We start from the raw sequence: 21,149 nt of genomic DNA on the forward strand, positions 1-21,149 counted from the left end.
TTATTAAATGCAATTAATTAATACATTGCCACCTCTTGTTGTGTGTGTGTCTTCTGTGTTTCTGTGTTTCCGGCATTTCACATTGGAACAGCTCATTCACCTTCCTTGTCTTCTCTCCGCCCTCCCTCCTAGGTAGGTTAAAGAGCTGCACCTGAGCCAGCCACTGATTGATGCAGCACCACAGTCAAATAGCGGAGTGGAGTAGGGGAACAGCAAACAGCCATTAAAGCCGCCCGCCCGCCCGCCCGCCCGCCTGCCTGCCTGCCTGCCTGCCTGCCCGCCACAATGGACCTACCTGTGTACACTACATGGATGTGATGGAATGTACTGTCGTCCCTACATTTCAAGAAGAAGTAAGAATTGCAGTTGCAACAAAGCCTTGCTTGCCTACAAAGAGAGCAGCAATTTGGATTTGTTACTATGTTACCTAGAAGAATAACAAACTGTGCAAGGATGGAGGTTGTAGGAGCAAAGAGAAGTTGTCTGTAAAGTTGGTGGATGCTTATTTTCCATTTTGCAGTCCCTTGTCTCCCTCTTGTGGCCTCCTGGAGGCAAATAAATGTGCAAAAAAAAGACAGCCTGGCGGCCGGCTGTTGCAGTGTTGCCCTCTCAGGCAACACTGAGTGACTGACTGAGCCGCACCGTCTTATATAAAGTTCAGACGGAACTTTGCACGTGTCATAGTGGAGCCCTCAGGATTCCAGAGCCAGCTTTCTGACATCATAATGGGGCCTGCCTCAGAGATAAAAGCCTGGGCCCAGGCAGTGTTGGTCAGTGCTGCTCAGCAGGCAGCACCGGACTGGACTGGATTAAAGCTGATACAAGGTGTGAAGGAACAAGGGGTGGCTGTGGGCATGCACTTGCTGCCGCTGCCAGTGTTTATCTGCATGGCAGGAGGGCATTTGGGCGTTGCCAGGAAGGCGTTTTTATGTAGATTCCTCCTCTTTCAGCACTGCATTGTGGTGCAAGCAAAAGAAGCAAATCCTGTGTAGCTTCCTCTCCGGCCTTTATTCACCTCCCGCTTAGTAGCTGTAAATGTGTGTGAGCCTGCAGGGCCCCATGGAATTGCCTAGGAGTAGGCTGAATCAATCGCTGCAAGGGGTGAACAGCAGTATGGGACAGGCTCGGGCAAGGCAAGGGCCGCTCGGGTTATCGCTTCTCGGCCTTTTGGCTAAGATCAAGTGTAGTATCTGTTCTTATCAGTTTAATATCTGATACGTCCCCTATCTGGGGACCATATATTAAATGGATTTTTAGAACAGGGAGATGGAAATAGAGCTTGCTCTGTCCACTCCACGCATTGACCTGGTATTGCAGTATTTCCAGGACCGGTGCACCCTTCCCTTATGTGTTGACTAAAATCAGATTCCAAAAGTGCTATTTGTGTTTGCTATTGTTTTTGTCTTTCTGATGGGATCTCCCCTTTTAATCCCATTATTTCAACACCTGTTGGACAATGCATTTGTACAGTCATGTGTGATAATGAGCTCATTTATTAAATGCAATTAATTAATACATTGCCACCTCTTGTTGTGTGTGTGTCTTCTGTGTTTCTGTGTTTCCGGCATTTCACATTGGAACAGCTCATTCACCTTCCTTGTCTTCTCTCCGCCCTCCCTCCTAGGTAGGTTAAAGAGCTGCACCTGAGCCAGCCACTGATTGATGCAGCACCACAGTCAAATAGCGGAGTGGAGTAGGGGAACAGCAAACAGCCATTAAAGCCGCCCGCCCGCCCGCCCGCCCGCCTGCCTGCCTGCCTGCCTGCCTGCCCGCCACAATGGACCTACCTGTGTACACTACATGGATGTGATGGAATGTACTGTCGTCCCTACATTTCAAGAAGAAGTAAGAATTGCAGTTGCAACAAAGCCTTGCTTGCCTACAAAGAGAGCAGCAATTTGGATTTGTTACTATGTTACCTAGAAGAATAACAAACTGTGCAAGGATGGAGGTTGTAGGAGCAAAGAGAAGTTGTCTGTAAAGTTGGTGGATGCTTATTTTCCATTTTGCAGTCCCTTGTCTCCCTCTTGTGGCCTCCTGGAGGCAAATAAATGTGCAAAAAAAAGACAGCCTGGCGGCCGGCTGTTGCAGTGTTGCCCTCTCAGGCAACACTGAGTGACTGACTGAGCCGCACCGTCTTATATAAAGTTCAGACGGAACTTTGCACGTGTCATAGTGGAGCCCTCAGGATTCCAGAGCCAGCTTTCTGACATCATAATGGGGCCTGCCTCAGAGATAAAAGCCTGGGCCCAGGCAGTGTTGGTCAGTGCTGCTCAGCAGGCAGCACCGGACTGGACTGGATTAAAGCTGATACAAGGTGTGAAGGAACAAGGGGTGGCTGTGGGCATGCACTTGCTGCCGCTGCCAGTGTTTATCTGCATGGCAGGAGGGCATTTGGGCGTTGCCAGGAAGGCGTTTTTATGTAGATTCCTCCTCTTTCAGCACTGCATTGTGGTGCAAGCAAAAGAAGCAAATCCTGTGTAGCTTCCTCTCCGGCCTTTATTCACCTCCCGCTTAGTAGCTGTAAATGTGTGTGAGCCTGCAGGGCCCCATGGAATTGCCTAGGAGTAGGCTGAATCAATCGCTGCAAGGGGTGAACAGCAGTATGGGACAGGCTCGGGCAAGGCAAGGGCCGCTCGGGTTATCGCTTCTCGGCCTTTTGGCTAAGATCAAGTGTAGTATCTGTTCTTATCAGTTTAATATCTGATACGTCCCCTATCTGGGGACCATATATTAAATGGATTTTTAGAACAGGGAGATGGAAATAGAGCTTGCTCTGTCCACTCCACGCATTGACCTGGTATTGCAGTATTTCCAGGACCGGTGCACCCTTCCCTTATGTGTTGACTAAAATCAGATTCCAAAAGTGCTATTTGTGTTTGCTATTGTTTTTGTCTTTCTGATGGGATCTCCCCTTTTAATCCCATTATTTCAACACCTGTTGGACAATGCATTTGTACAGTCATGTGTGATAATGAGCTCATTTATTAAATGCAATTAATTAATACATTGCCACCTCTTGTTGTGTGTGTGTCTTCTGTGTTTCTGTGTTTCCGGCATTTCACATTGGAACAGCTCATTCACCTTCCTTGTCTTCTCTCCGCCCTCCCTCCTAGGTAGGTTAAAGAGCTGCACCTGAGCCAGCCACTGATTGATGCAGCACCACAGTCAAATAGCGGAGTGGAGTAGGGGAACAGCAAACAGCCATTAAAGCCGCCCGCCCGCCCGCCCGCCCGCCTGCCTGCCTGCCTGCCTGCCTGCCCGCCACAATGGACCTACCTGTGTACACTACATGGATGTGATGGAATGTACTGTCGTCCCTACATTTCAAGAAGAAGTAAGAATTGCAGTTGCAACAAAGCCTTGCTTGCCTACAAAGAGAGCAGCAATTTGGATTTGTTACTATGTTACCTAGAAGAATAACAAACTGTGCAAGGATGGAGGTTGTAGGAGCAAAGAGAAGTTGTCTGTAAAGTTGGTGGATGCTTATTTTCCATTTTGCAGTCCCTTGTCTCCCTCTTGTGGCCTCCTGGAGGCAAATAAATGTGCAAAAAAAAGACAGCCTGGCGGCCGGCTGTTGCAGTGTTGCCCTCTCAGGCAACACTGAGTGACTGACTGAGCCGCACCGTCTTATATAAAGTTCAGACGGAACTTTGCACGTGTCATAGTGGAGCCCTCAGGATTCCAGAGCCAGCTTTCTGACATCATAATGGGGCCTGCCTCAGAGATAAAAGCCTGGGCCCAGGCAGTGTTGGTCAGTGCTGCTCAGCAGGCAGCACCGGACTGGACTGGATTAAAGCTGATACAAGGTGTGAAGGAACAAGGGGTGGCTGTGGGCATGCACTTGCTGCCGCTGCCAGTGTTTATCTGCATGGCAGGAGGGCATTTGGGCGTTGCCAGGAAGGCGTTTTTATGTAGATTCCTCCTCTTTCAGCACTGCATTGTGGTGCAAGCAAAAGAAGCAAATCCTGTGTAGCTTCCTCTCCGGCCTTTATTCACCTCCCGCTTAGTAGCTGTAAATGTGTGTGAGCCTGCAGGGCCCCATGGAATTGCCTAGGAGTAGGCTGAATCAATCGCTGCAAGGGGTGAACAGCAGTATGGGACAGGCTCGGGCAAGGCAAGGGCCGCTCGGGTTATCGCTTCTCGGCCTTTTGGCTAAGATCAAGTGTAGTATCTGTTCTTATCAGTTTAATATCTGATACGTCCCCTATCTGGGGACCATATATTAAATGGATTTTTAGAACAGGGAGATGGAAATAGAGCTTGCTCTGTCCACTCCACGCATTGACCTGGTATTGCAGTATTTCCAGGACCGGTGCACCCTTCCCTTATGTGTTGACTAAAATCAGATTCCAAAAGTGCTATTTGTGTTTGCTATTGTTTTTGTCTTTCTGATGGGATCTCCCCTTTTAATCCCATTATTTCAACACCTGTTGGACAATGCATTTGTACAGTCATGTGTGATAATGAGCTCATTTATTAAATGCAATTAATTAATACATTGCCACCTCTTGTTGTGTGTGTGTCTTCTGTGTTTCTGTGTTTCCGGCATTTCACATTGGAACAGCTCATTCACCTTCCTTGTCTTCTCTCCGCCCTCCCTCCTAGGTAGGTTAAAGAGCTGCACCTGAGCCAGCCACTGATTGATGCAGCACCACAGTCAAATAGCGGAGTGGAGTAGGGGAACAGCAAACAGCCATTAAAGCCGCCCGCCCGCCCGCCCGCCCGCCTGCCTGCCTGCCTGCCTGCCTGCCTGCCCGCCACAATGGACCTACCTGTGTACACTACATGGATGTGATGGAATGTACTGTCGTCCCTACATTTCAAGAAGAAGTAAGAATTGCAGTTGCAACAAAGCCTTGCTTGCCTACAAAGAGAGCAGCAATTTGGATTTGTTACTATGTTACCTAGAAGAATAACAAACTGTGCAAGGATGGAGGTTGTAGGAGCAAAGAGAAGTTGTCTGTAAAGTTGGTGGATGCTTATTTTCCATTTTGCAGTCCCTTGTCTCCCTCTTGTGGCCTCCTGGAGGCAAATAAATGTGCAAAAAAAAGACAGCCTGGCGGCCGGCTGTTGCAGTGTTGCCCTCTCAGGCAACACTGAGTGACTGACTGAGCCGCACCGTCTTATATAAAGTTCAGACGGAACTTTGCACGTGTCATAGTGGAGCCCTCAGGATTCCAGAGCCAGCTTTCTGACATCATAATGGGGCCTGCCTCAGAGATAAAAGCCTGGGCCCAGGCAGTGTTGGTCAGTGCTGCTCAGCAGGCAGCACCGGACTGGACTGGATTAAAGCTGATACAAGGTGTGAAGGAACAAGGGGTGGCTGTGGGCATGCACTTGCTGCCGCTGCCAGTGTTTATCTGCATGGCAGGAGGGCATTTGGGCGTTGCCAGGAAGGCGTTTTTATGTAGATTCCTCCTCTTTCAGCACTGCATTGTGGTGCAAGCAAAAGAAGCAAATCCTGTGTAGCTTCCTCTCCGGCCTTTATTCACCTCCCGCTTAGTAGCTGTAAATGTGTGTGAGCCTGCAGGGCCCCATGGAATTGCCTAGGAGTAGGCTGAATCAATCGCTGCAAGGGGTGAACAGCAGTATGGGACAGGCTCGGGCAAGGCAAGGGCCGCTCGGGTTATCGCTTCTCGGCCTTTTGGCTAAGATCAAGTGTAGTACTTTAGGGTATTGCCTTGTTTCTTGGTCAGGAGGTGCCCTGGTACCCTTTTCCTTGGCCTGGGGGGATCGTTTCTCTTAGGAGAGACTTCACCCCTCTGCTGCTATTGGGGAGGAGGATTAGTCCAGGGCAACGGGGAGCGATCACCTGCCTGGTACTTCGGTACTGAAGGTATTCTTTGGAGATTGCTGGAATTCGTTTGGAGCAGGATGGAGGAAATTCCCGAATATATGCGTACCAGGAATGCTGTCCGGTTTTTCGTGGAGGAATCTGAGCGACAAAGGAAGGATCTGGAGTTCATCACAAAGGTTCTTTTGTTGGATTTCTTTCAGCTGGAGAGATCATGCATTTTGGCGGTGATGGACTATCCGAGGAGAGGGTGCTTTGACGTTACCTTCGCCACAGAAGAAATTTATGCTGTCTTTTTAGAACGCTTGAAGGAAGGTAAAAGGGACCCAAGACTTGTGGGTGTGAAGGTAACACCACATTTTGTGCCAAACAAAAAGTTGGTGGTCGTAAAAATGTTTTCGCCTTACGTGGATGAAGAGGACATTAAGTTATTTCTCAATAAGTTTTGTGAGGAGGTGGTGGGGAAGGGGAAAGTGTTTAACCCTTTTGGATTTTGGACTGGGAAGTGGAAATTTCTTTGTAAATTTGTGAGAATTGGTGAATCTAGAAACCTATTGTTTCCTCCAGCGCGGTTCAAGATTGGAAGTGCGTGTGGAAATTTATTTTTTCCTGGAATGGATATGTTTTGTTTGAATTGTAAAGAGTATGGTCATGAGAGAGAAACCTGTGAGAGAGTAATGTGTACAAAATGTCTGCAAGAGGGACATAAGTATAATGAATGTCAGAAAGGGAAAGTATGTAATATGTGTGGAGAGGAGGGGCACATATTCAAATCATGCCCAAAGAAAAGCAAACGTGAGGTACAAGAGGAAAATAAGAAGATAGTCAAAAGAAAGGAAGCGGAAGTTAGTTTGGAAGAAGGCAAGCTTCAGAAATTGGAAGGAAGTGGGCAAAGTGATGAGAAAAAAAGGAAAAAAGCAGAGAGAAAGAAAAAAAGTGTCATTTCAGAAGAGGAAAGAGCAGAAAGAGACAGGTTACTGGAAGAAGTAGAGCAGTTACGTAGTAAAATTAATTTTGAAAAAATGCGGAGGAGGGTGCGGCTCTGTGTAAGAGAAAATTTACCAGGGTTTCTTGAAAGGTATGGTGTGCCAACGTGGTTAACGTGCATTGTAAACTGTGAATGGGATGGTAATGATTTGCAGGAACATCTAGTGGATATGTTAGGAACTATTGCTGTTAAAAAAGGAATGTTTTTTTGATTTCTTAAGAAAAAAAGGAAAGAGGAAAACAAAAATTAATTGTACGTTTTCAGTTTTCATTGTGATGATCTAAGTCTTTTTTATTTTGAATTTTATGATTTTTAAGACGTGATCTGAATGAATTAAAAAAAAAAAAAAAAAAAAAAAATCTGTTCTTATCAGTTTAATATCTGATACGTCCCCTATCTGGGGACCATATATTAAATGGATTTTTAGAACAGGGAGATGGAAATAGAGCTTGCTCTGTCCACTCCACGCATTGACCTGGTATTGCAGTATTTCCAGGACCGGTGCACCCTTCCCTTATGTGTTGACTAAAATCAGATTCCAAAAGTGCTATTTGTGTTTGCTATTGTTTTTGTCTTTCTGATGGGATCTCCCCTTTTAATCCCATTATTTCAACACCTGTTGGACAATGCATTTGTACAGTCATGTGTGATAATGAGCTCATTTATTAAATGCAATTAATTAATACATTGCCACCTCTTGTTGTGTGTGTGTCTTCTGTGTTTCTGTGTTTCCGGCATTTCACATTGGAACAGCTCATTCACCTTCCTTGTCTTCTCTCCGCCCTCCCTCCTAGGTAGGTTAAAGAGCTGCACCTGAGCCAGCCACTGATTGATGCAGCACCACAGTCAAATAGCGGAGTGGAGTAGGGGAACAGCAAACAGCCATTAAAGCCGCCCGCCCGCCCGCCCGCCCGCCTGCCTGCCTGCCTGCCTGCCTGCCCGCCACAATGGACCTACCTGTGTACACTACATGGATGTGATGGAATGTACTGTCGTCCCTACATTTCAAGAAGAAGTAAGAATTGCAGTTGCAACAAAGCCTTGCTTGCCTACAAAGAGAGCAGCAATTTGGATTTGTTACTATGTTACCTAGAAGAATAACAAACTGTGCAAGGATGGAGGTTGTAGGAGCAAAGAGAAGTTGTCTGTAAAGTTGGTGGATGCTTATTTTCCATTTTGCAGTCCCTTGTCTCCCTCTTGTGGCCTCCTGGAGGCAAATAAATGTGCAAAAAAAAGACAGCCTGGCGGCCGGCTGTTGCAGTGTTGCCCTCTCAGGCAACACTGAGTGACTGACTGAGCCGCACCGTCTTATATAAAGTTCAGACGGAACTTTGCACGTGTCATAGTGGAGCCCTCAGGATTCCAGAGCCAGCTTTCTGACATCATAATGGGGCCTGCCTCAGAGATAAAAGCCTGGGCCCAGGCAGTGTTGGTCAGTGCTGCTCAGCAGGCAGCACCGGACTGGACTGGATTAAAGCTGATACAAGGTGTGAAGGAACAAGGGGTGGCTGTGGGCATGCACTTGCTGCCGCTGCCAGTGTTTATCTGCATGGCAGGAGGGCATTTGGGCGTTGCCAGGAAGGCGTTTTTATGTAGATTCCTCCTCTTTCAGCACTGCATTGTGGTGCAAGCAAAAGAAGCAAATCCTGTGTAGCTTCCTCTCCGGCCTTTATTCACCTCCCGCTTAGTAGCTGTAAATGTGTGTGAGCCTGCAGGGCCCCATGGAATTGCCTAGGAGTAGGCTGAATCAATCGCTGCAAGGGGTGAACAGCAGTATGGGACAGGCTCGGGCAAGGCAAGGGCCGCTCGGGTTATCGCTTCTCGGCCTTTTGGCTAAGATCAAGTGTAGTATCTGTTCTTATCAGTTTAATATCTGATACGTCCCCTATCTGGGGACCATATATTAAATGGATTTTTAGAACAGGGAGATGGAAATAGAGCTTGCTCTGTCCACTCCACGCATTGACCTGGTATTGCAGTATTTCCAGGACCGGTGCACCCTTCCCTTATGTGTTGACTAAAATCAGATTCCAAAAGTGCTATTTGTGTTTGCTATTGTTTTTGTCTTTCTGATGGGATCTCCCCTTTTAATCCCATTATTTCAACACCTGTTGGACAATGCATTTGTACAGTCATGTGTGATAATGAGCTCATTTATTAAATGCAATTAATTAATACATTGCCACCTCTTGTTGTGTGTGTGTCTTCTGTGTTTCTGTGTTTCCGGCATTTCACATTGGAACAGCTCATTCACCTTCCTTGTCTTCTCTCCGCCCTCCCTCCTAGGTAGGTTAAAGAGCTGCACCTGAGCCAGCCACTGATTGATGCAGCACCACAGTCAAATAGCGGAGTGGAGTAGGGGAACAGCAAACAGCCATTAAAGCCGCCCGCCCGCCCGCCCGCCCGCCTGCCTGCCTGCCTGCCTGCCTGCCCGCCACAATGGACCTACCTGTGTACACTACATGGATGTGATGGAATGTACTGTCGTCCCTACATTTCAAGAAGAAGTAAGAATTGCAGTTGCAACAAAGCCTTGCTTGCCTACAAAGAGAGCAGCAATTTGGATTTGTTACTATGTTACCTAGAAGAATAACAAACTGTGCAAGGATGGAGGTTGTAGGAGCAAAGAGAAGTTGTCTGTAAAGTTGGTGGATGCTTATTTTCCATTTTGCAGTCCCTTGTCTCCCTCTTGTGGCCTCCTGGAGGCAAATAAATGTGCAAAAAAAAGACAGCCTGGCGGCCGGCTGTTGCAGTGTTGCCCTCTCAGGCAACACTGAGTGACTGACTGAGCCGCACCGTCTTATATAAAGTTCAGACGGAACTTTGCACGTGTCATAGTGGAGCCCTCAGGATTCCAGAGCCAGCTTTCTGACATCATAATGGGGCCTGCCTCAGAGATAAAAGCCTGGGCCCAGGCAGTGTTGGTCAGTGCTGCTCAGCAGGCAGCACCGGACTGGACTGGATTAAAGCTGATACAAGGTGTGAAGGAACAAGGGGTGGCTGTGGGCATGCACTTGCTGCCGCTGCCAGTGTTTATCTGCATGGCAGGAGGGCATTTGGGCGTTGCCAGGAAGGCGTTTTTATGTAGATTCCTCCTCTTTCAGCACTGCATTGTGGTGCAAGCAAAAGAAGCAAATCCTGTGTAGCTTCCTCTCCGGCCTTTATTCACCTCCCGCTTAGTAGCTGTAAATGTGTGTGAGCCTGCAGGGCCCCATGGAATTGCCTAGGAGTAGGCTGAATCAATCGCTGCAAGGGGTGAACAGCAGTATGGGACAGGCTCGGGCAAGGCAAGGGCCGCTCGGGTTATCGCTTCTCGGCCTTTTGGCTAAGATCAAGTGTAGTATCTGTTCTTATCAGTTTAATATCTGATACGTCCCCTATCTGGGGACCATATATTAAATGGATTTTTAGAACAGGGAGATGGAAATAGAGCTTGCTCTGTCCACTCCACGCATTGACCTGGTATTGCAGTATTTCCAGGACCGGTGCACCCTTCCCTTATGTGTTGACTAAAATCAGATTCCAAAAGTGCTATTTGTGTTTGCTATTGTTTTTGTCTTTCTGATGGGATCTCCCCTTTTAATCCCATTATTTCAACACCTGTTGGACAATGCATTTGTACAGTCATGTGTGATAATGAGCTCATTTATTAAATGCAATTAATTAATACATTGCCACCTCTTGTTGTGTGTGTGTCTTCTGTGTTTCTGTGTTTCCGGCATTTCACATTGGAACAGCTCATTCACCTTCCTTGTCTTCTCTCCGCCCTCCCTCCTAGGTAGGTTAAAGAGCTGCACCTGAGCCAGCCACTGATTGATGCAGCACCACAGTCAAATAGCGGAGTGGAGTAGGGGAACAGCAAACAGCCATTAAAGCCGCCCGCCCGCCCGCCCGCCCGCCTGCCTGCCTGCCTGCCTGCCTGCCCGCCACAATGGACCTACCTGTGTACACTACATGGATGTGATGGAATGTACTGTCGTCCCTACATTTCAAGAAGAAGTAAGAATTGCAGTTGCAACAAAGCCTTGCTTGCCTACAAAGAGAGCAGCAATTTGGATTTGTTACTATGTTACCTAGAAGAATAACAAACTGTGCAAGGATGGAGGTTGTAGGAGCAAAGAGAAGTTGTCTGTAAAGTTGGTGGATGCTTATTTTCCATTTTGCAGTCCCTTGTCTCCCTCTTGTGGCCTCCTGGAGGCAAATAAATGTGCAAAAAAAAGACAGCCTGGCGGCCGGCTGTTGCAGTGTTGCCCTCTCAGGCAACACTGAGTGACTGACTGAGCCGCACCGTCTTATATAAAGTTCAGACGGAACTTTGCACGTGTCATAGTGGAGCCCTCAGGATTCCAGAGCCAGCTTTCTGACATCATAATGGGGCCTGCCTCAGAGATAAAAGCCTGGGCCCAGGCAGTGTTGGTCAGTGCTGCTCAGCAGGCAGCACCGGACTGGACTGGATTAAAGCTGATACAAGGTGTGAAGGAACAAGGGGTGGCTGTGGGCATGCACTTGCTGCCGCTGCCAGTGTTTATCTGCATGGCAGGAGGGCATTTGGGCGTTGCCAGGAAGGCGTTTTTATGTAGATTCCTCCTCTTTCAGCACTGCATTGTGGTGCAAGCAAAAGAAGCAAATCCTGTGTAGCTTCCTCTCCGGCCTTTATTCACCTCCCGCTTAGTAGCTGTAAATGTGTGTGAGCCTGCAGGGCCCCATGGAATTGCCTAGGAGTAGGCTGAATCAATCGCTGCAAGGGGTGAACAGCAGTATGGGACAGGCTCGGGCAAGGCAAGGGCCGCTCGGGTTATCGCTTCTCGGCCTTTTGGCTAAGATCAAGTGTAGTATCTGTTCTTATCAGTTTAATATCTGATACGTCCCCTATCTGGGGACCATATATTAAATGGATTTTTAGAACAGGGAGATGGAAATAGAGCTTGCTCTGTCCACTCCACGCATTGACCTGGTATTGCAGTATTTCCAGGACCGGTGCACCCTTCCCTTATGTGTTGACTAAAATCAGATTCCAAAAGTGCTATTTGTGTTTGCTATTGTTTTTGTCTTTCTGATGGGATCTCCCCTTTTAATCCCATTATTTCAACACCTGTTGGACAATGCATTTGTACAGTCATGTGTGATAATGAGCTCATTTATTAAATGCAATTAATTAATACATTGCCACCTCTTGTTGTGTGTGTGTCTTCTGTGTTTCCGGCATTTCACATTGGAACAGCTCATTCACCTTCCTTGTCTTCTCTCCGCCCTCCCTCCTAGGTAGGTTAAAGAGCTGCACCTGAGCCAGCCACTGATTGATGCAGCACCACAGTCAAATAGCGGAGTGGAGTAGGGGAACAGCAAACAGCCATTAAAGCCGCCCGCCCGCCCGCCCGCCCGCCTGCCTGCCTGCCTGCCTGCCTGCCCGCCACAATGGACCTACCTGTGTACACTACATGGATGTGATGGAATGTACTGTCGTCCCTACATTTCAAGAAGAAGTAAGAATTGCAGTTGCAACAAAGCCTTGCTTGCCTACAAAGAGAGCAGCAATTTGGATTTGTTACTATGTTACCTAGAAGAATAACAAACTGTGCAAGGATGGAGGTTGTAGGAGCAAAGAGAAGTTGTCTGTAAAGTTGGTGGATGCTTATTTTCCATTTTGCAGTCCCTTGTCTCCCTCTTGTGGCCTCCTGGAGGCAAATAAATGTGCAAAAAAAAGACAGCCTGGCGGCCGGCTGTTGCAGTGTTGCCCTCTCAGGCAACACTGAGTGACTGACTGAGCCGCACCGTCTTATATAAAGTTCAGACGGAACTTTGCACGTGTCATAGTGGAGCCCTCAGGATTCCAGAGCCAGCTTTCTGACATCATAATGGGGCCTGCCTCAGAGATAAAAGCCTGGGCCCAGGCAGTGTTGGTCAGTGCTGCTCAGCAGGCAGCACCGGACTGGACTGGATTAAAGCTGATACAAGGTGTGAAGGAACAAGGGGTGGCTGTGGGCATGCACTTGCTGCCGCTGCCAGTGTTTATCTGCATGGCAGGAGGGCATTTGGGCGTTGCCAGGAAGGCGTTTTTATGTAGATTCCTCCTCTTTCAGCACTGCATTGTGGTGCAAGCAAAAGAAGCAAATCCTGTGTAGCTTCCTCTCCGGCCTTTATTCACCTCCCGCTTAGTAGCTGTAAATGTGTGTGAGCCTGCAGGGCCCCATGGAATTGCCTAGGAGTAGGCTGAATCAATCGCTGCAAGGGGTGAACAGCAGTATGGGACAGGCTCGGGCAAGGCAAGGGCCGCTCGGGTTATCGCTTCTCGGCCTTTTGGCTAAGATCAAGTGTAGTATCTGTTCTTATCAGTTTAATATCTGATACGTCCCCTATCTGGGGACCATATATTAAATGGATTTTTAGAACAGGGAGATGGAAATAGAGCTTGCTCTGTCCACTCCACGCATTGACCTGGTATTGCAGTATTTCCAGGACCGGTGCACCCTTCCCTTATGTGTTGACTAAAATCAGATTCCAAAAGTGCTATTTGTGTTTGCTATTGTTTTTGTCTTTCTGATGGGATCTCCCCTTTTAATCCCATTATTTCAACACCTGTTGGACAATGCATTTGTACAGTCATGTGTGATAATGAGCTCATTTATTAAATGCAATTAATTAATACATTGCCACCTCTTGTTGTGTGTGTGTCTTCTGTGTTTCTGTGTTTCCGGCATTTCACATTGGAACAGCTCATTCACCTTCCTTGTCTTCTCTCCGCCCTCCCTCCTAGGTAGGTTAAAGAGCTGCACCTGAGCCAGCCACTGATTGATGCAGCACCACAGTCAAATAGCGGAGTGGAGTAGGGGAACAGCAAACAGCCATTAAAGCCGCCCGCCCGCCCGCCCGCCCGCCTGCCTGCCTGCCTGCCTGCCTGCCCGCCACAATGGACCTACCTGTGTACACTACATGGATGTGATGGAATGTACTGTCGTCCCTACATTTCAAGAAGAAGTAAGAATTGCAGTTGCAACAAAGCCTTGCTTGCCTACAAAGAGAGCAGCAATTTGGATTTGTTACTATGTTACCTAGAAGAATAACAAACTGTGCAAGGATGGAGGTTGTAGGAGCAAAGAGAAGTTGTCTGTAAAGTTGGTGGATGCTTATTTTCCATTTTGCAGTCCCTTGTCTCCCTCTTGTGGCCTCCTGGAGGCAAATAAATGTGCAAAAAAAAGACAGCCTGGCGGCCGGCTGTTGCAGTGTTGCCCTCTCAGGCAACACTGAGTGACTGACTGAGCCGCACCGTCTTATATAAAGTTCAGACGGAACTTTGCACGTGTCATAGTGGAGCCCTCAGGATTCCAGAGCCAGCTTTCTGACATCATAATGGGGCCTGCCTCAGAGATAAAAGCCTGGGCCCAGGCAGTGTTGGTCAGTGCTGCTCAGCAGGCAGCACCGGACTGGACTGGATTAAAGCTGATACAAGGTGTGAAGGAACAAGGGGTGGCTGTGGGCATGCACTTGCTGCCGCTGCCAGTGTTTATCTGCATGGCAGGAGGGCATTTGGGCGTTGCCAGGAAGGCGTTTTTATGTAGATTCCTCCTCTTTCAGCACTGCATTGTGGTGCAAGCAAAAGAAGCAAATCCTGTGTAGCTTCCTCTCCGGCCTTTATTCACCTCCCGCTTAGTAGCTGTAAATGTGTGTGAGCCTGCAGGGCCCCATGGAATTGCCTAGGAGTAGGCTGAATCAATCGCTGCAAGGGGTGAACAGCAGTATGGGACAGGCTCGGGCAAGGCAAGGGCCGCTCGGGTTATCGCTTCTCGGCCTTTTGGCTAAGATCAAGTGTAGTATCTGTTCTTATCAGTCCTTGTAAGGATAGATAGCTCGGAGAACCACTGGGGGCTATAAACACTAGCTTAGCGATCCAAGAGCGTTCCAGACGAAGCCGGCGACGAACTGCGGAGAAGAACCAGCGAAGACGACGATCCAGAAGGGAGAAGCCGCCATCGGGGAAGAAGCTCCGGGAGATCGCTGCCGGGAAGAAGAAGGAGAACTTCGGAGAAGAGCCGCTGCTGAAGGGGATCTTCGAAGAAGCTCGGCCGCAGAAGAAGAAGCTCGACGAGGAACCGCTGCGGAAGAAATTTCGTGGAAGAACCTCGGCCAGCAAGGAGAAGATTTGCATAGCTCCGCCCCCTTCGGGAAAGAGCTATCGAAGATCCTCCCCAAGCGACAGGAACAGCTGGAAGAAGCCATGGCCTCAACCAGCAACCCTGCCACCCGGAAGGAGAAGGCTGATGGACCAGGAGAGCAGACCCAGGCCAGGACATCTCCTCCTGAAGCCTCCTCAAGCCAACAGGCCACCAGGAAGCCGAACCAGGCTGCTCCAACCCTGGAGCCCTGGATGAAGCAGACGGTGGCCCTGAAGCTGAAGGAGGTGGACGGGAGAGTGCCGGACATGACGGAAGAAGTGTTCTGCCAGAAGATGCTCCTGGACCAGGGCTTCGCTAAGCCGGAGACCATCAGCATCCAGGCCTTCATGACCGGGATGTTCTTCGTGACCTTCGCTTCGATCAACATCTGCAGAAGGTACTGGGAGATGGTGAAAGCGGCGAGGCCTGAATCCCCTTTCTCTCGCTTTGTGGGCAACTGCCCTGTCCAAAGAGAGGAAAGGCGGGTGACGGTCTCAATGCGGAACCCACACACCCCCGGCAAAGACATCACCACGCTCCTGAAGCGGTTCTGCACAGTGGTGAGGGAACCCACCCACATCCTGAACGGACTCGGCTTCTGGACTGGCAAGTGGTCGGTAATCGTCCGACTGAACAAGGATTCGAGCGCGGAAGACGGCCTCCAGCACCTGCCCCAGTCATTCTCGCTGGGCAACTCCTACGGCCTCATCTACTACCCGGACATGCCGCAGATCTGCAGGAGATGCAGCAAGAAGGGTCATTCGGTGAAGGACTGCAAGGAGGACGCCTGCAAGAACTGCCGGGTAACAGGACACGAGACCAAAGACTGCCCGAAACGGACAATGTGCAACCTCTGCGGACAAGCAGCCCACTCCTACAAGGACTGCCCGAAGAGGGATCGATCCTGGGCAACTGTAGCGGCGAAAGCCCCGGCCAGAGGGAACCCCGCCCCAGCCAGAGCTCCAGCGGCGCAGAAGACCGGGAATAAGAAGGATGGTAAGAAGACGACAGTCCCTCCCCCCACTCTCCCGGCCCTCCCTCGCCCTACCCCTCCCACCCTCCCTCGCCCAGCCCTCCCCACCCCCCCGTCCCCAACCCCTGTCACCCCCACTGAGGCTCTCACCTTCTCCTACCCACCCATCTCAGTGGTCCTGTCACCTGCACCTCTCCCAACCCAGCCTCCCTTCTCCCCAGCTCCAGCAGCACTAACATCTTCCCCTCCAGCTGCTGGAGCCCTCTCCCTGGAGGATTTTCCCCCTCTTGTCTCCTCAGGCGCCATCCAGAGGAAGAGAAAGGTGAGGGACAGCCCAGCGGCTGAGTCCTCAAAGCGACAAGTCGTGGAAATCTGCGAAGATTCCCTTGCGCAGCAGGAGGAAATGGAGCAGATGGTGGAGGAACTCGTGTCTGAACCTGAGGTCATCGACTTCACAACAGACATCCAGGTGGCTACAATCCTGGAACAATTTCTGTCAGAGGGCCTGCTGGATCTTTCGGACCCGCCAGGCGAGGAGGATCCGCCCGACCGGACTGGTAACTAAGGTGTATCGTTTGCACTAACCTTCTTTATTCTCCCCCATGGCTGCTAAACTTAACATCTTTAGCCTCAATGTGAGGAGTGTTAGAGATAGGACTAGATGTCAGATGGTGCTAACTTTTCTTTCCAAGCAGTCGAGTGATGTATTTATGCTGCAGGAATGTACTCTCCCCTCTTCCAGGTCATACCATCATCTGGCCAGGCAGTGGACCCATGGCCCGTCCTACTGGTCTGGTGGGGGCGACTGTAAGTCTGCAGGGGTTGCCATCCTGATTAGGGGAAGCGTATTTACTGTTGACTCTGTCCAGGAGCTCGCCTGTGGCCGCTTGTTGGTCGTAGACGGTTCCTGGGCGGGAGAGCCGATTAGGCTCATCAACGTATACGCTCCCCCTATGAAGGCTGAGCGCCTGGAACTATTCCAGACCCTGCGGACCCAGCTCGCCACCACTAGGGCAGTGGTGATGGCCGGGGACTTCAACTGCCCCATCGAAGAGGATGGACGAAGTTCCGGCACTTCAATCAAACTGGATGTCAGTTCCAAACTGCTTATCGAGATGGTAACCGAAGCATCCTTGCAGGACGTTGTGGGCTCCATGGGGATCGGCTCTGTGAACTATTCATGGAGCCGACCCGATGGCTCACTTCGTTCTCGGATTGACTTTGTGTTCACCTCCCGGGCAGTCAAGCAGCATGGGCACTCCATGGTCCCCTGCTTCTTCTCTGACCACAGGGCCATTCTCTTCCAGGGTGCCATCGGCCACGGTTTTCCTCCCGGCCCTGGCTCCTGGAAGCTGAATTGTGCCCTGCTGGAAAGAGAGGAGGTACTGGCGGAACTTAGAGACGCCTATATTGTTTGGAGGAATGATAAAGTTTTCTTTGACAAAACCTGTGACTGGTGGGAATATGTTAAAGTTGAATTTCGTTGTTTCTTTCAGGCAAAAAGTCGTCAACAGGCGTGTGAGAGGAAGAGAGACTTCAGAGAGATGCAGCGTCAGCTGCGATCCCTGCAAGACCTCCTTCAATGCGGCTGGGACGTCAGGAAGGAGCTGGAGGAAGCCAAAAAGGGCCTGAAAAGGCACTTTGAGGAGGAATCCAAGCGAATTGTCTTTCGTTCCAAGGTGGAGAACCTGGAGAAGGGTGAGAAATGTAACTCGTTCTTTTTCAGGAAACTCCATGCCGGCCACACGCCCCTGAAGGAACTCCGAGATGAGACCGGAAACATGCATTCTGGGAAGAAGGAGGTGATGGGAGTCGTCACAGACTACTACCGAAGCCTCTACTCCCGGAAAACCACTGACCCCGAAGCCGCCGATAAATTCCTGTCAGGTATCACTAATCATCTTGATCCTGCAGGTACGGAGGCTATGGATGTACCCCTGACGGTGGAGGAACTGCTCTCTGCCGCTAAATCCTTCAGACCCGGCAGGACCCCGGGCAGTGATGGTCTCCCAGCAGAGCTCTATGTAGCGCTGGGGGACTTGATCTGTCCGGACCTGCTGGAGCTCTATGAGGAGATGGTGGTGGAGGGTAGAATGCCACCGTCCTTGAGAGAAGGCATGATCACGATCTTGTATAAGCGGAAGGGGGAGAGATGTGACCTGAAAAACTGGCGTCCCATCTCTCTCCTGAACGTGGACTACAAGATCCTCGCCAAAGTATTGGCCAACAGACTGAAGGTTGTCATCGGACGGATCATCGGATCGGACCAAACCTGCGGCATTCCTGGCCGTAGGGTGGCCGACAGTCTTGCCCTGGTGAGGGACACGGTGCATTACATGCAAAGCCGCCGTACACACGCGGCCCTGGTCAGTCTGGATCAGGAGAAGGCTTTTGACCGGGTCTCTCACGAATTCATGGGTAAGGCTCTGCGTAGGCTGCGGCTTGGCAGGTTGTTCTGTTTGTAGGTTAACCTGATGTATTGCGACATTTACAGCTCGGTGCTGGTGAACGGCTGGAAGACTGACCCCTTTCCTGTATCGTCGGGGGTTAGACAAGGCTGTCCTCTTTCACCTCTCCTTTTTGTTTGTGTTATAGAGCTCTTCGCAGAGGCTATCCGGCAGAATGGAGAGATCAGAGGGATCACCGCACCAGGTCCAGGACACTTCGAGGTCAAATGCTCGCTGTACATGGACGACGTGACCGTCTTCTGCGCTGACCAGAGTTCGGTGACTGCACTCGTCCAGACCTGCGAGGAGTTCGGACGCGCTTCAGGGGCAAAAGTCAACTGCGGGAAGTCGGAAGCCATGCTCTTCGGAAAGTGGTACCTGCCTTCTCCTGCCTCCTTCCCGTTTACTATCAAGCCGGACTTCATCAAAATTCTGGGAGTCTGGTTCGGTAAGGAAGGTGCAGCCCTAAAGTCGTGGGAAGAACGCTTGGCCAAAGTCAACCAAAGGATCGGACTGTGGAGCCTCAGACAACTCACTATTGAGGGCAAAGCAATGGTCCTGCGTAACGAAGTCTTGCCTGTGCTACAATACACTGCACAGGCATGGCCCCCTCTTGCCACCGTCTCGAGGGCCATTACCAGGACTGTGTTTCGCTTCATCTGGGGCTCGAAAATGGACAGAGTAAAGCGGACTGTTATGTACAAGGAGCCCCGCAAAGGTGGGAAGGGTATACCCGACATTCCCACTCTGCTGCGGATCGCTTTTGTATGTGACTGTGTTCGTAGGACTCTGAGGACAGCAAACGGCTCTGCGGGCAAGGCCATGTCCCGCTACTTCCTCCTTCCCCTCTGGCGAGGTTTTGGCTGGGACAAGTGGGACAGCTCCTTCCCTTACAACTGGCACGCTCCCTGGTTCTACGGAGATGTCGTCCGGTTCGTGAGGGAGCATCAACTGGAGGGTCTTAAGCCCGACTTGTGGAAACCTAAGACGATCCACAAGCACATCAGAGCAAAGGACTCACTGGAGTCTGTTCCAGGGCTTCATGCCGACACGTTGGAGACTGTTTGGACTAACGTGTCATCTGGCAGGTTGACCAACGGGCACAAGGACATTTCATGGATGGCCATCCAGGGAGGACTGCCTCTTAGGTCATTCATGCATGCCCGCAACCTGTGCAAGACCCGGTACTGCCCCAGGTGCCCCTTCACGGAGGAAACATCTTTGCACATTTTCTGGCAGTGCCCCTTTGCACAGGGTCTGTTGAAAGCCTTGGAACATGAACTCAAGGACTCAGTACCCAGGAACAGACTGTCGTACCGCTCGGTACTTTATGGACTATTTCCTGGGAATACCACGGATGGAGCAATCCAGGAAGCCTGGCGCCTTATGAACTGCTTTAAGGACGCTATATGGTTTGCCAGGAACCGTCTGATTTTGCGGAGAGAGAGTGTGTCCGTCCAGGACTGCCGCAGGCTGATCCACAGCCTGCTCAGAGACTATTCCACCTGGGACAGCCCGGACGTCGATGAGGAAGAGGACTGATACTCCCCTTCCCCCCACTCTCCCTTCTTGTGTGTTGTCTTTCAATAAAGCTTCGGGCCTGTGATTTCCCCCTTTCCTATCCCCTCCTACCCACTCCCCTATCCCATCACTTGTCTGTAATGCTTTGTTGTTTGGCGTTAGTGAATGCAAGAATGTTAGTGTAGCATGTGGTGTAATGTATAGCATAGGCTAGCCTGTACTGTGTATTATACTGTCATGTTATGTTTGACGACTGTTATTATTTATTATTTACTGCTTCATGGCTTGCGCTGCGTCGCAGTAATGTTTGTATGATGACGATTGATTGTCAATAAAGCAATTTTCAATCAAAAAATCTGTTCTTATCAGTTTAATATCTGATACGTCCCCTATCTGGGGACCATATATTAAATGGATTTTTAGAACAGGGAGATGGAAATAGAGCTTGCTCTGTCCACTCCACGCATTGACCTGGTATTGCAGTATTTCCAGGACCGGTGCACCCTTCCCTTATGTGTTGACTAAAATCAGATTCCAAAAGTGCTATTTGTGTTTGCTATTGTTTTTGTCTTTCTGATGGGATCTCCCCTTTTAATCCCATTATTTCAACACCTGTTGGACAATGCATTTGTACAGTCATGTGTGATAATGAGCTCATTTATTAAATGCAATTAATTAATACATTGCCACCTCTTGTTGTGTGTGTGTCTTCTGTGTTTCTGTGTTTCCGGCATTTCACATTGGAACAGCTCATTCACCTTCCTTGTCTTCTCTCCGCCCTCCCTCCTAGGTAGGTTAAAGAGCTGCACCTGAGCCAGCCACTGATTGATGCAGCACCACAGTCAAATAGCGGAGTGGAGTAGGGGAACAGCAAACAGCCATTAAAGCCGCCCGCCCGCCCGCCCGCCCGCCTGCCTGCCTGCCTGCCTGCCTGCCCGCCACAATGGACCTACCTGTGTACACTACATGGATGTGATGGAATGTACTGTCGTCCCTACATTTCAAGAAGAAGTAAGAATTGCAGTTGCAACAAAGCCTTGCTTGCCTACAAAGAGAGCAGCAATTTGGATTTGTTACTATGTTACCTAGAAGAATAACAAACTGTGCAAGGATGGAGGTTGTAGGAGCAAAGAGAAGTTGTCTGTAAAGTTGGTGGATGCTTATTTTCCATTTTGCAGTCCCTTGTCTCCCTCTTGTGGCCTCCTGGAGGCAAATAAATGTGCAAAAAAAAGACAGCCTGGCGGCCGGCTGTTGCAGTGTTGCCCTCTCAGGC

General features: G+C 49.8%; 8 non-coding genes and 3 pseudogenes across 8 annotated transcripts; all 11 read left to right on the forward strand.

Annotated features, from left to right (window-relative positions):
- The first annotated feature begins 1,151 nt into the window (after window positions 1-1,151).
- Window positions 1,152-1,342, forward strand: LOC142688097 (U2 spliceosomal RNA). The gene has a single exon (XR_012857256.1). It is a non-coding gene; the product is annotated as a U2 spliceosomal RNA (small nuclear RNA).
- A 1,301-nt stretch (window positions 1,343-2,643) lies between these two features.
- Window positions 2,644-2,834, forward strand: LOC142688098 (U2 spliceosomal RNA). Its single transcript, XR_012857257.1, has one exon. It is a non-coding gene; the product is annotated as a U2 spliceosomal RNA (small nuclear RNA).
- A 1,301-nt stretch (window positions 2,835-4,135) lies between these two features.
- Window positions 4,136-4,326, forward strand: LOC142688099 (U2 spliceosomal RNA). The gene has a single exon (XR_012857258.1). It is a non-coding gene; the product is annotated as a U2 spliceosomal RNA (small nuclear RNA).
- Window positions 4,327-5,631: 1,305 nt separating this feature from the next.
- On the forward strand, window positions 5,632-5,742 carry LOC142688400 (U2 spliceosomal RNA; annotated as a pseudogene).
- Window positions 5,743-7,090: 1,348 nt separating this feature from the next.
- LOC142688362 (U2 spliceosomal RNA) lies at window positions 7,091-7,297 on the forward strand (annotated as a pseudogene).
- A 1,301-nt stretch (window positions 7,298-8,598) lies between these two features.
- On the forward strand, window positions 8,599-8,789 carry LOC142688101 (U2 spliceosomal RNA). The gene has a single exon (XR_012857260.1). It is a non-coding gene; the product is annotated as a U2 spliceosomal RNA (small nuclear RNA).
- A 1,301-nt stretch (window positions 8,790-10,090) lies between these two features.
- Window positions 10,091-10,281, forward strand: LOC142688102 (U2 spliceosomal RNA). The gene has a single exon (XR_012857261.1). It is a non-coding gene; the product is annotated as a U2 spliceosomal RNA (small nuclear RNA).
- Window positions 10,282-11,582: 1,301 nt separating this feature from the next.
- On the forward strand, window positions 11,583-11,773 carry LOC142688103 (U2 spliceosomal RNA). Its single transcript, XR_012857262.1, has one exon. It is a non-coding gene; the product is annotated as a U2 spliceosomal RNA (small nuclear RNA).
- Window positions 11,774-13,066: 1,293 nt separating this feature from the next.
- LOC142688104 (U2 spliceosomal RNA) lies at window positions 13,067-13,257 on the forward strand. The gene has a single exon (XR_012857263.1). It is a non-coding gene; the product is annotated as a U2 spliceosomal RNA (small nuclear RNA).
- Window positions 13,258-14,558: 1,301 nt separating this feature from the next.
- On the forward strand, window positions 14,559-14,660 carry LOC142688391 (U2 spliceosomal RNA; annotated as a pseudogene).
- A 5,536-nt stretch (window positions 14,661-20,196) lies between these two features.
- LOC142688353 (U2 spliceosomal RNA) lies at window positions 20,197-20,384 on the forward strand. Its single transcript, XR_012857483.1, has one exon. It is a non-coding gene; the product is annotated as a U2 spliceosomal RNA (small nuclear RNA).
- Window positions 20,385-21,149: the final 765 nt, after the last annotated feature.

The sequence above is a fragment of the Rhinoderma darwinii genome (assembly GCF_050947455.1).
Source record: "Rhinoderma darwinii isolate aRhiDar2 chromosome 5 unlocalized genomic scaffold, aRhiDar2.hap1 SUPER_5_unloc_25, whole genome shotgun sequence".
NCBI lineage: Eukaryota > Metazoa > Chordata > Amphibia > Anura > Rhinodermatidae > Rhinoderma > Rhinoderma darwinii.